Source organism: Coregonus clupeaformis, unplaced genomic scaffold, assembly GCF_020615455.1.
Source record: "Coregonus clupeaformis isolate EN_2021a unplaced genomic scaffold, ASM2061545v1 scaf1667, whole genome shotgun sequence".
In the NCBI taxonomy this organism is placed as follows: Eukaryota; Metazoa; Chordata; class Actinopteri; order Salmoniformes; family Salmonidae; genus Coregonus; species Coregonus clupeaformis.
Genome location: NW_025535121.1, coordinates 106,772 through 119,944, shown reverse-complemented (window position 1 = coordinate 119,944; position 13,173 = coordinate 106,772). Strand labels below are relative to the sequence as shown.

Genomic DNA, 13,173 nt, shown 5'->3' with positions numbered 1-13,173 from the left:
TTTCTGATTCTTCTTTTCATATTTGTGCAAATCTTTCTAAAACAGAAAATGGGCACAATTCAATGGATATCAATCAACAAAGAGGTAAGAATATGTACTGTAGGCTATAAGAATATGTTGAAGGATAGCTGTATTGGGTGCAGATGACTGAACTGCTCACTTTTGTGTCTGTAGGTATACAGACGAGGAGGCATACAAAGGTATGTCAATTGGGACTTGGTATGTTATGCAGATCAGATTTACCATCCTCCTCCCTTACCTCTTCAGTGAATATGCCATAGGCCTCTACATTATGGACAAGGTATGTTTATAAACTGTTTTAGTAATGTTTTTTTCATTCACATTTACCACAAAAACCAAGGTATGAGTACTGTCATGTGCATGTTTTGTTAATCATCTGTATAACTACTATTTTTGGGATTCACAGACTTCACCCTCCCTACACCTCTGATGAATATAACAGGAAACCTGTTTGATCACCATGCACTGCAAAATCATTCTGACTATGGATATGGAGAACATCAACACATTAACATCAACATGCCAGAGGATATATCCATTGGACTTGGGGCTCTGCTGGGAGTTTACCTCATATTTGGATTTTTTATATTCTGCTTTGCCACTCAAATCATAATAAACACTGACAACTAAAATATTGTGTTATTGTTGTTAGCCCTGTTGGCGGTAGGTGCACTTGAATCAGAAGCCCTGTTGATGGTAGGTACACTTGATTCAGAAGCCCTGGGGCCTCATGTACAAAGACTTGCGTTGAATTCATACTAAAACATTGCGTACGGACGAAGCCATAAATGTGCGTACGCACCAAAAAAATCTGATGTATGAATCTCTGCGTACGCAGCATTCCACATACATTCTCTTTGTACATCCCAATCAACGCGAAATTGAGCGCACATGCACGAGCACCACACCACACCCTGTCTCCTCCCTCAATTAAATCAATTTAAATATGGTAATTAGTCCAATTTGGCAAAAGAAACCTGCAAGAACATGGCTAAAGCAAGCAAGAAACGAAATTTCACTGAAAACGAATTAGAGGTGCTACTATCAGAGGTAGAAACAAGAAAAAATATTTTATTTGGAAATCTGTCCTCTGGAATTAATAACAAAAGAAAGAAAAAAGAGTGGGCGAGTTTGTCTGATGCCGTCAACGCGGTGGGATCTGAGAGTCGCACCGTAAATGAACTGAAGAAGAAATGGTCAGACATAAAGGTGGAAGTTAAGCGGAGAACTGCTGCGCACCGACAAAGTGTGGGCAGAACAGGCGGTGGTACAGGGACCGATGAACTTGCACCCTTTGATCAGAGAGTTGCCTCTATTGTAGGAGACACGTTAATCTCTGGAATCGTATCCGCTGATGTAGGAGACTCGGATATACTACAGGACTGCCAGCAAGGTGACTCAGATTTATTTCCTTAACTTTGATATACATAGCCAGCCACCGTTTAATTTTAAATGCATGCAATATAGCAAAAGGTACACGAGAGATTTCACGTATCCACTGCTTTTATTGCAAATGCGTGTACCCATTAATAAGGAACAGACTCAAATTACTGTTAAGATGTGCCTGTGTTTAATTGGACTTAGGAACCGCAGGAACGTCCACTGGCACGCACTCAGAGTCCGCACCACCTGAGCAGCCAGAGCCCATTCAGTCCAGCGTCTCCCGTGTCTCTAATGTTCCCCCCAGTGCTGAAGCCCGTCCATCTGGCCGTGTCTTGACGCATGCTGTTCTGGAGTCACAACAACAAATTGTTAGGGCCATTGAAGAAATGAACAGTCACCTTAAAAATGTCACTGACGCACTCACAGAAATAAGCCATTCATTAAAAGAATTGGTCAAAAAATGAACTTTGTGTCTGAGTACCATTTATATTGTCGCAATTACACGTTGATGGGCCTGAATGGCTTGTTGATTGTGCTGCACATATACTGGTCCTGGGTCAGGGTCATCTGGCGGTGCCCCCACCTCACCAAGGGGTATGCCATGCCTGTGCGCGACATTGTGCAGCACTCCACAGGCCAGTATGATGCGGCAAACCTTGTCAGGGCGGTATAACAGCATCCCCCGGTCCTGTCAAGGCAGCGCCACCGACATTTCAGCTGCCCAATCGCCCGCTCCACAACTGACCGAGTGCGGGAATGGGCATCATTGTATCTGCGCTCTCGGTCAGTTTGTGGGTTGGTGAGGGGGTTAACAGCCACGTCTTTAGTGGATAACCACTGTCTCCTGATGGGCAGTAATAATAATTACAGACACAAACATTTTACTTTTAGATAGAACCATACATTTAAATGCATAACTTACCAAGTAGCCACCCATCGCGCACCCTGCCAGCTTGGAGTCTCATCCCAACCATGCTGTTTGTAAGGATATATGAATCATGGGTTGACCCAGGCCACCTTGCCACAATATTTGTTAGGCGCATTTGTGCATCACATATAATCTGCACATTTATTGAATGGAAATGTTTCCGATTCACATATGCAAATTCGTCTTCAGATGGCGCCTTTATAGCAATATGTGTGCAGTCGATCGCTCCGATTACATTAGGAAAACCGGCTATCGCTGCAAATTGCGCTTTGATGTTTGGCTGGTCACCTGCATCGTATGGGAACGTTATATACCTGGTAGACAAGCGGATGATGCCGTCCCCATACAGGTGGCATTGCACGGCTCAAACACGACTGGCTTATTCCTGAGCGGTCTGCCAGTTCTCTTTGGAAAGAACCGGTTGCTAGGAAACCAAGTGTAGTAAGCACCTGTAAAGGAACGGGTAATGCGTGGCTCCTCACTGTCTCTCTTTCCAAATTCGGACCCAACTCAGCGCAGAGCTCCAAGAGTATAGCCCTTGGAAATCTGAAACGGCTGATGAGCCAGTCATCGTCGTGGGCCAGAAAATCACCGTGGTCCCTAAAAACTCGTTCTCTCCGGATTTGTCCATTTGTACATGGGAATTTAACCGCAAAATGTATTGTTATGTGCACTACGTCATCACGCTCAGACTTTTATCTGGAACAAGTCAATTTGATGGAAACACATCTCTGGTGGGAAAATGCGCATATTGTTTTTATGCAGATTCTACAATATTCGCATGAAAATCTGTTGCCAATTGGATGGAAACCTAGATACTGACATTATAATCCTCACACAGTATTTATCTTTCTCTCTCTTGCTCTGTCTTTGTCTCTGTCTCTCTCTCTCTTTCGCTCTCTAATTAACAATGTCACAAATGTAAAGAAAAATCATAAATCATATACTAGATTTTTATAACCTAACTAAGCTAAATGCCTAACTATTGATTTATGTTTAGTATAAGTTAGCTTTATATTGAAGATTCGGACGATGCACGTCAATACCTCTTCAACAGAACATGCCAGAATGATATAAGTGACATATTCTAAATCAGCTCACGATAACGAACAAGCTCTGTTCCGTTTTCAAAAAGTGACTTTATAGTCATTTCAATGGCAGATTCTCTGTGTACTTTAAGTTTACGGACCTTCTTAAAAGTGCATTTGTTAACTGAAAAACTGAAATAGCTTTGCAACCACATGACATAGAACTCTCAAACCAACTGTAATATGTTCAGGGACAATCAACGGCAATTAATTTATTTTTATTTTTACTTTGGCTATTTTCTATCCATTTAAATTGTATACATAAAAAATGCTTCCTTCAAACGTCAATAACTTCCACCCAATAATAAGCCCCCCTCCCCGGGGCTTGGCCCACACTCCCTGGGGAGGCCACAGACCTCCCTGGCCCTCTGGAGCTATCTCATTCAATGCAATGAAGTGTGGATAAAAGGCTGGAGTAACTATGAGTCTCTTAAAAGGATAATCCACCCAAACCACTAATTCCTATGATTAACAGTGTTTAACAGTGTTAAATAACACTAGTATGTGAAAACAATATTTTTGTGAACAAGTGTTTCATTTTGTCGCTATACCAAGGTTTGTAGCAACATTTGAAAATTGTGGTGGAAATCTGTTGCAGCTCAAGTCGTCCACAATGCAAGGCTACACTGTTTAGATTGAGCATACCTAAACAAAATATATACTTTGTCATGACAATATGAACATATGAAAAATCAGTGCCCGTAATTGCCCAAATTCAGTGCCCGACCTCACTAATGCTCTTGTGGCTGAATGGAAGCAAGTCCCCGCAGAAAGCTCAGAGCTTTCTGTGGTGGTGGGGCAGCCAGCGGAAAATATGGAGCGTAGGGGTTGGAAATGTTCTCTAGTTGCGCCGTGATTGGCTCAGTGTTCTGTTACTCATGGGGACACTACGTCACCGCAAAATCTATGGGGAGAGCTCGGAAATTCAAGCCTCTTGGGTGCTGCTATAAAGTTACATTAGAAGTGCCCATACAAGAAGGCTCAAGGTCATTGGCCACAGATAAAATGACGTCAAATAATGTTATATCTACCGTAGCTTTGATTGGACTGATCATGTCAACATCATGCTGTGTTCATTTGAAGAGGAAGGTGGCACGGCGGTCCTTGTGGGCAAATTTTGTCATCAAACTTTGTCATCAAAGTCTGGCATTCTCTGGATTTAGGGTGCTTTCAAGACAACTGCGTACTCGGAAAAAACAAGGTTAAATCAGCCTGTCAGTGATCTTCAGGTTGGAGCTCTAGAAAGAGGCCTGAGTTCACGACTTGGAATTCTGAGTTGGATGACCGTTCAAAGCGTATTTTCCCCGTCGGAGCTGACAAAATTTGCCCACAAGGAAATTCCAAGTTAACACAGGTGAGAGTGTTGACGAGGACAAGGCTGGAGATCACTCTGTCATGCTGATTGAGTTATAATAACAGACTGGAAGCTTTAAAAGGATGGTGGTGCTTGAAATCATTGTTCTTCCTCTGTTAACCATGGTTAACTGCAAGGAAACACTTGCCGTCATCATAGCTTTGCACAAAAAGGGCTTCACAGGCAAGGATATTGCTGCTAGTAAGATTGCACCTAAATCAACCATTTATCGGTCATCAAGAAATTAAAGGAGATGGGGTCAATTGTTGTGAAGAAGGCTTCAGGGCGCCCAAGAAAGTCCAACAAGCTCCAGGACCGTCTCCTAAAGTTGATTCAGCTGTGGGATCGGGGCACCACCAGTGCAGAGCTTGCTCAGGAATGGCAGCAGGCAGGGGTGAGTGCATTTGTACGCACAGTGAGGCAAAGACTTTTGGAGGATGGCCTGGTGTCAAGAAGGGCAGCGAGGAAGCCATTTCTCTCCATGAAAAACATCAGGAACAGACTGATATTCTGCAAAAGGAATCCCCTTTCCGATTGGATGGGGAATCCGGAAAAAAGCTTGTCCGGAGAAGACAAGGTGAGCGCTACCATCAGTCCTGTGTCATGCCAACAGTAAAGCATCCTGAGACCATTCATGTGTGGGGTTGCTTCTCAGCCAAGGGAGTGGGCTCACTCACACTTTTGCCTAAGAACACAGCCATGAATAAAGAATGGTACCGACAAATACTCCGAGAGCAACTTCTCCGAACCATCCAAGAACAGTTTGGTGACGAACAATGCCTTTTCCAGCATGTTGGAGCACCTTGCCAAAAGGCAAAAGTGATAACTAAGTGGCTCGGGGAACAAAACATCCACATTTTGGGTCCATGGCCAGGAAACTCCCCAGACCTTAATCCCATTGAGGACTTGTGGTCAAGAATTTTACATTTTACATTTTCTAGCAGACGCTCTTATCCAGAGCGACTTACAGTTAGTGAGTGCATACATTTTTTAATCCTCAAGAGGCGGGTGGACAAACAAAAACCCTGCAGTTCTGCAGTTGGGACAGCTTTATGTAGGCTCTATCAGTTTGTGGGCACCGTTTGTCACCGTTATAGTGCAATCAATGTATTGTTTAGTGTTGTGTTGTGGCTTTGCTGGCATGCATCTGGAAGAAAAAAAAATGCCGGAGTTTGCCGCACCAACATTGACATGCTAAAATCACCAATGGGTGGGTCAAGCATAACATTACAACCCTGTTACCCATAGATAGAAGGTCTAGAATGATTTCAACAATTTACATTTGTTTGGCAAACTTGCATTCCATTCCCCCTGTCACACAGGGATTTCTGGTCGATTCAACATTAAATAGTCAACCCTGTTACAGTCAACCCAGTTACTTTATTTGGCACTTAATAGGCAATTACTATGGTATGTATTTCTTACTCCAGATGGGGAAAACATGTTTTTTATTAAGTTGAACATGTGCTCTTTATGGCAGAATGTTAAAATGAGGTGAAATAAAAGTTAAACTCCCCAAAAGGCACTCAGTTGAAGCTATTTCAATCTGATATTTCTCCTATGGTCTAAAATAGATGTGTATAGATGACTCTCTAATATAACATGTCACACATTGTAGCAAACTGATGGAATGTTAGGTGTCTCATTGAAAGTCTAACATCTACCATGACTACTGGATGTTTCAATTCTAATACAGAACAAAACAATCGACACCGTAACAACAATATTGCTTTTTTAATTCATTATTTTATTAAAGCTTAAAACTTTGCAAACAAAAATGACATCATCAAACATCACTGGCCTGACTTGAGCAGCTCTGCCCGGGGATTGAGCCAACAACTTAGTTGCTACCGGTCCGGTTCAGGCTACCTGCAGACCTTCTCCCAGACCCCCTCCCAGACCTCCTCCTCAGCACCTCCCCTTAACACCTCCTAAGACCAGCAGTGGGAACTGAACTAGCAACCGTGGCGTTGCTAGGCTCTACTCTCAGGGACCATCTCCTGTCAAGACACTTAATCCTGAAATGGCTCTTCGTCCGAGGGGTGCTGCTCCATCGCTGTCCCTGTGCCTCTCAACTTGTGTCATCATTTATTGGGAGTTATCTTCTAGGTCTATGACAGGAGGGGTCCATGTCAAACCATGTCCATTTGGGGATATTTTCTAGGACAGGTGAGGTGGTGGAAATGATCAGAGTTGCGTTCAACTTGAAGAATAATAATAATAATAATAATAATAATAATAATATGCCATTTAGAAGACGCTTTTATCCAAAGCGACTTACAGTCATGCGTGCATATTTTTTTTTGTGTATGGGTGGTCCCGGGGATCGAACCCACTACCTTGGCGTTACAAGCGCCGTGCTCTACCAGCTGAGCTACAGAGGACCACGTAAAGATGAGAATTTCTGGTCTGGGGAGGAGAGTTGCTGACCTTAGACAGTTTGTTGCCTTGATTAAGAGGATACTTGCTGGCTTGAGGAGCTTAAAAAGGCATGAAGAACTGAAGAGGAGGAGGAATTATTGGGCGACACTGTGGCTTTGTTGAGTTCCAGCTCTCAGCAGACAGCAGGTTAGGAATGCTGTAAGAAATCACAGAGACAGGTAAGTATCTATATACATTTGTGTTGCATGTACACTAAACCCTCACATTTGGATAATGTCACTTTTTAAAGTGGCAACATATATATTAACAGTGTAAAACATCAATACATTTGAAAACATTCTTTACCCCATCTTAATTCTCTTCCAGATGCCTGGATTTTTCTTTTTCTTACAGTTTGGCTCTGCTGTCTCAGCCTCTTCTTGAGCCTCTATCTGCTGTCTCTCTGCCACCCCTGCTGGCTCTCTGGCCCCCCCCTGCTGGCTCTCTGGCCCCCCCCTGCTGGTTCTCTGGCCCCCCCTGCTGGTTCTCTGCCCCCCCTGCTGGCTCTCTGGCCCCCCTGCTGGTTTTCTGGCCCCCCTGCTGGCTCTCTGCCCCCCTGCTGGTTCTCTGGCCCCCCTGCTGGTTCTCTGGCCCCCCTGCTGGCTCTCTGCCCCCCTGCTGGTTCTCTGGCCCCCCTGCTGGTTCTCTGCCCCCCTGCTGGTTCTCTGGCCCCCTGCTGGTTCTCTGCCCCCTGCTGGCTCTCTGGCCCCCCCTGCTGGTTCTCTGCCCCCTGCTGGTTCTCTGCCCCCCCTGCTGGTTCTCTGGCCCCCCCTGCTGGTTCTCTGCCCCCCCTGCTGGCTCTCTGACCCCCCCTGCTGGCTCTCTGACCCCCCCTGCTGGCTCTCTGCCGACCCCTGCTGGTTCTCTGGCCCCCCCTGCTGGTTCTCTGCCCATGCCTGCGGCCTCCTTGGCCTCTCCTGCTGGCCATCTCCAGATCCAACGGGCTCTTGGCTTAAGCTCTTGGTTGGACAGCGGGTGATGTACTGGGTGCTGCACTTCTTGATTAGAGCATCAGCCTCCAGATTCATCTGCTCCAGCCATTTCTCCTGCTTTTCATTTAGGGACTGTTCCTTCATCCTCTCCCGCTCCTCTTTACGTTTGTTGTTTTCTAAGCAGGGACTGGGCTCTCCACTGCTTATGATAATCCTCCAGCTTCTTCCTTATCTCCTCATCCTTCAGGAGCTCCTTCCTCTTCTCCCTCTCTCTCTCGGCCCGGGTGATGTGGGTTGTTTTCACTATGTGTCCAGGGATGACTGGGAGGGGAGAAGAAGCAGAGTTCACATTCAACTTAGGGGATCAGGTATCAACTTATATGTAATGGACACAGGGAATTAAGAACAGAACCCCCAATTGGATCTCAATGATTCTATACTCATTTCAATTGAGCAAGGCATGGTATTTGTCAATAAAGTGCAATAATTCCCATCCTGAATTGACCTGACCCTAAATTTAACATGAGTCCCAAATGGCACCTATTCCTTATATTTTGCCAGGGCCGGCCCTAGGCATATACGATCGCTTAGGGCCCCATGGCAACTAGACCCCCCCCCCCCCCGTCAAAACAAGTCATTTACATATTTTTTTGTGTATTTCTTAGGAACTATTTCGGGGTCTCAACTAACTCTTGAGAGTTAGAATAGTAAATGACACCAGGTACAATTTCTAAACTTGGTTGTTAAATCAGCAGTATTTTTCTTGTATGTCAGTCAGTCACTCAATTAGCCATGTTAGCTAACATATTTTAGATTGGTAATTTAGTCTAGCCAGCTAACTTGTAGTAATCATGATCGAATTACGGACCAGGCACGAAGGGCACGTGCCCAGGGGCCTTGACCTGCAGTGAGCCCCCATTGATTTTGTTAGTCACTGTCATTCAGATATCATCTTAACATGGCATTAGTCATGGCAAAATGTGTAGAATTGCAGGAAATTAGCTTCAAAACTGAAAACATTTATCTCCATCCCATGGCAAAATGTGCAGAACTACCAGTAATTAGCTTTAAAACTGCAAGATTTTCTTTCAACCCCATGGCAAAATGTGTAGAATTTAAGGAAATTAGTGTAACCAACTACACATATCCCTCCAGAAGAAAGGCACACGGACAACCACACTTCAGGTTGACTCGGTTTTTAACTGCAGTAAAAGATATCAAACAGTGATGACAGGCATTGACAGGACGGTCACAGCCACACGTTCACTGGTTATTGAGCTACAGTGGTCCTCTGTAGCTCAATTGGTAGAGCATGCCGCTTGTAACGCCAGGGTAGTGGGTTCGATCCCTGGGACCACCCATACCTAAAAATGTCTGCACGCAGGACTGTAAGTCGCATTGGATAAAAGCGTCTGCTAAATGTCATATTTAGGTAGGACACAAGTTATCTTTTAGATAGGAGCAACAGTAGTGATACATACCCTCATTGTGAAGTAATATTCATCCATAAATACAGAGCACAAGTACAACCCTTTTATAAAAACATTTTAAGGTAGTAAGAAAATAAACATTCACCTAATTTCAATAAGTCACCTTCTAGCAAATCACCTGCTGGCAATAGCTAGCGTGTGACGTTGAAGTACAGTGACCAACGGTGCTAGTTAGCTCATCATTAACATGGCTAGCTTAGCCAGCAAAAACTTGGTTAAACTTGCTGAAATAGGTCGTCAATACATTAACGGCAAAATAAATATATACATAGCCACATTTACTATTGACTTTAGGATATATGAACCAGTTTTCCAAAAACACTTATGTTATACAGTTTTAAACCGTTTTTTATATACAGAGGAAAGAGACACGAACCTGCTCTCAGAATATTTCTCTCAGACTGAGGAGCAGGCAGACCAACTTCCCACATAGGGGAGAAGCATTCAAAACCCACTAGTTGTTCTTTCAAAAGAAAATAGTACAAAAAATGGTAAGTCCGAAGACCTCTCGTATTACCAACCTTACTACAATGGCAGCAAATATGTTTATGAATTCAGTAACACAAAATTAAAGGGAACTTTATTTACATCACCCCTTTTCCTGAAGTGAATGGTTTCACCCACTACTCTACCGCGAACTGCTGCGTTCTTTGACTTCAACTTTGAGCGCGAAGTTGATGGAAACTGTACATTTTGACTTTGTTACATAAGGATACGGCTAAAGGCTTTAAAAACTGGTCTTCTAGGGCGTTGGGTATAGAGAATAAAAGGGCCAGATTTCCGGCCGTTGTAGAATAGATTCAGGGCATTATGTACAGACAATGATATCGAAGGATTTGAGTACAGTGCACGTAAACCTAAGCTAACTTGTGCTTGCTAAGGGGCAATGGTAATTAGCCAACGACAACAGCCATTAGGTTGCAGCTAGCTGGTTGCAATGATCCGGTGTTAGGGTCCAGTGTTTCCGGCAGAAAATCCAATATGCTCTGGGTCGATAGCAGGCTGTGCAGACTGGCCGACACATTTTCCAGGCAAGAGCTAGAGCTGGCTGGTGGGTAGTGCAGGCCACGGACAATGGTGAGGAACGCTAACGGTGGCTAATAGCAAGTAGCTAGCTAGCTGGCTACCACAGCCATTCGGTTGCAGCTAAACTAGTTTCAGCTCAAGGTTCTTGATAAAAGTTATAAGGAAATAATAGAATCCTTTCCACATTGGGTGAGGCTGGTTGCAGGAAAGTATATTTTAGTTAAAGAATGAAAAGTAAAATTGAGAAATATATACAAAACAGACAACAACAAAAAAAGGCTATTTACACAAGGACACTACAGAAAACAAGACCGCACTGCTACGCCATTTTGGATTTTTGCAAACAAAAATGACATCATCAAACATCACTGGCCTGACTTGAGCAGCTCTGCCCGGGGATTGAGCCAGCAACTTAGTTGCTATTGGTCCGGTTCAGGCTACCTGCAGACCTTCTCCCAGACCTCCTCCTCAGCACCTCCCCTTAACACCTCCTAAGACCAGCAGTGGGAACTGAACTAGCAACCGTGGGGCTGCTAGGCTCTACTCTCAGGGACCATCTCCTGTCATTGTGCCCTAGAGCAAGACACTTAATCCTGAAATGGCTCTTCGTCCGAGGGGTGCTGCTCCATCGCTGTCCCTGTGCCTCTCAACTCGTGTCATCATTTATTGGGAGTTATCTTCTAGGTCTAGGACAGGAGGGGTCCATGTCAAACCATGTCCATTTGGGGATATTTTCTAGGACAGGTGAGGTGGTGGAAATGATCAGAGTTGCGTTCAACTTGAATAAAGATGAGAAACTCTGGTCTGTGGAGCCACTGGACTGAGGGGAAGACTTCTGTTTAAACCATGTCCATTTGGGGATATTTTCTAGGACAGGTGATGTGGTGAGGAGAGATGAATTCAACGGATAAAGATGAGAAACTCTCGTCTGGGGAGGAGAGTTGCTGACCTTAGACGGTTTGTTGCCTTGATTAAGAGGATACTTGCTGGCTTGAGGAGCTTAAAGAGGCCTGATGACTTGAAGAGGAGGAGGAATTATTGGGCGACACTTGTGTTTATTACCAGCGTAACCCCAGTGGCACTGTGGCTTCGTTGAGTTCCAGCTCTCAGCAGACAGCAGGTTAGGAATGCTGTAAGACATCACAGAGACGGGTAAGTATCTACATACATGTGTGTTGCATGTACACTAAACACTCACATTTGGATAATGTCACTTTTTAAAGTGGCAACATATATATTAACAGTGTAAAACATCAATACATTTTGAAGCATTCTTTACCCCATCTTAATTCTCTTCCAGATGCCTGGATATGTCTTTTTCTTGGAGTCTGGCTCTGCTGTCTCAGCCTCTTCTTGAGCCTCTAGCTGCTGGCTCTCTGCCCCCCCTGCTGGCTCTCTGCCCCCCGCTGCTGGTTCTCTGCCCCCCCTGCTGGTTCTCTGGCCCCCCCTGCTGGTTCTCTGCCCCCCCCTGCTGGTTCTCTGCCCCCCCCTGCTGGCTCTCTGCCCCCCCTGCTGGCTCTCTGCCCCCCTGCTGGCTCTCTGTCCCCCACTGCTGGTTCTCTGCCCCCCCCTGCTGGTTCTCTGCCCATGCCTGTTGCCTCCTTGGCCTCTCCTGCTGGCCTTCTCCAGATCCAATGGGCTCTTGGCTTAAGCTCTTGGTTGGACAGCGGGTGATGTACTGGGTGCTGCACTTCTTGATTAGAGCATCAGCCTCCAGATTCATCTGCTCCAGCCATTTCTCCTGCTTTTCATTTAGGGACTGTTCCTTCATCCTCTCCCTCTCCTCTTTACGTTTGTTGTTTTCTAAGCAGGGACTGGGCTCTCCACTGCTTATGATAATCCTCCAGCTTCTTCCTTATCTCCTCATCCTTCAGGAGCTCCTTCCTCTTCTCCCTCTCTCTCTCGGCCCGGGTGATGTGGGTTGTTTTCACTATGTGTCCAGGGATGACTGGGAGGGGAGAAGAAGCAGAGTTCACATTCAACTTAGGGGATCAGGTATCAACTTATATGCAATGGACACAGGGAATTAAGAACAGAACCCCCAATTGGATCTCAATGATTCTATACTCATTTCAATTGAGCAAGGCATGGTATTTGTCAATAAAGTGCAATATTTTGTCTTCCCATTGCAAAGTGTATATTTGGAGGAAATGTACTCAAAAACCTAAACAAAATGTTGCTTAGGGCCCCCAAAAGGCTATGGTGCACTACTTTTTACCAGGGTCATTGAGATCCAGTTGGGTTTTCAATTCTACATTCCCTGTGTACATTACATTTAAGTTGATACCAGATCAGCTTGTCCATTTTGGGTCAGTAGTTTATATTGAAACAATGATGCAACATGATGACTGGTGTGTAACTTATGTGTGTGTAGAAGAGACTAAAGATGATGATGATGATGTCATAAGCAGAGGGAAAACAGGTCTTACCAACGTTGATGATCTTATGGCCCTCCTCCTTCTCTCTCTTGATACGTTCTCTCTATCTTTCTGAGGTTCCTCTTCTCCCACCTCTTATTCACCCAGCCCAC

General features: G+C 44.7%; 1 long non-coding RNA gene across 1 annotated transcript; it reads left to right on the top strand.

The window, feature by feature from the left end:
* The first annotated feature begins 806 nt into the window (after nucleotides 1-806).
* LOC123487344 lies at nucleotides 807-1,869 on the top strand. The gene is made up of 2 exons (XR_006659740.1): nucleotides 807-1,414; nucleotides 1,606-1,869. It is a non-coding gene; the product is annotated as an uncharacterized LOC123487344 (long non-coding RNA).
* The last annotated feature ends 11,304 nt before the right edge of the window (nucleotides 1,870-13,173 follow it).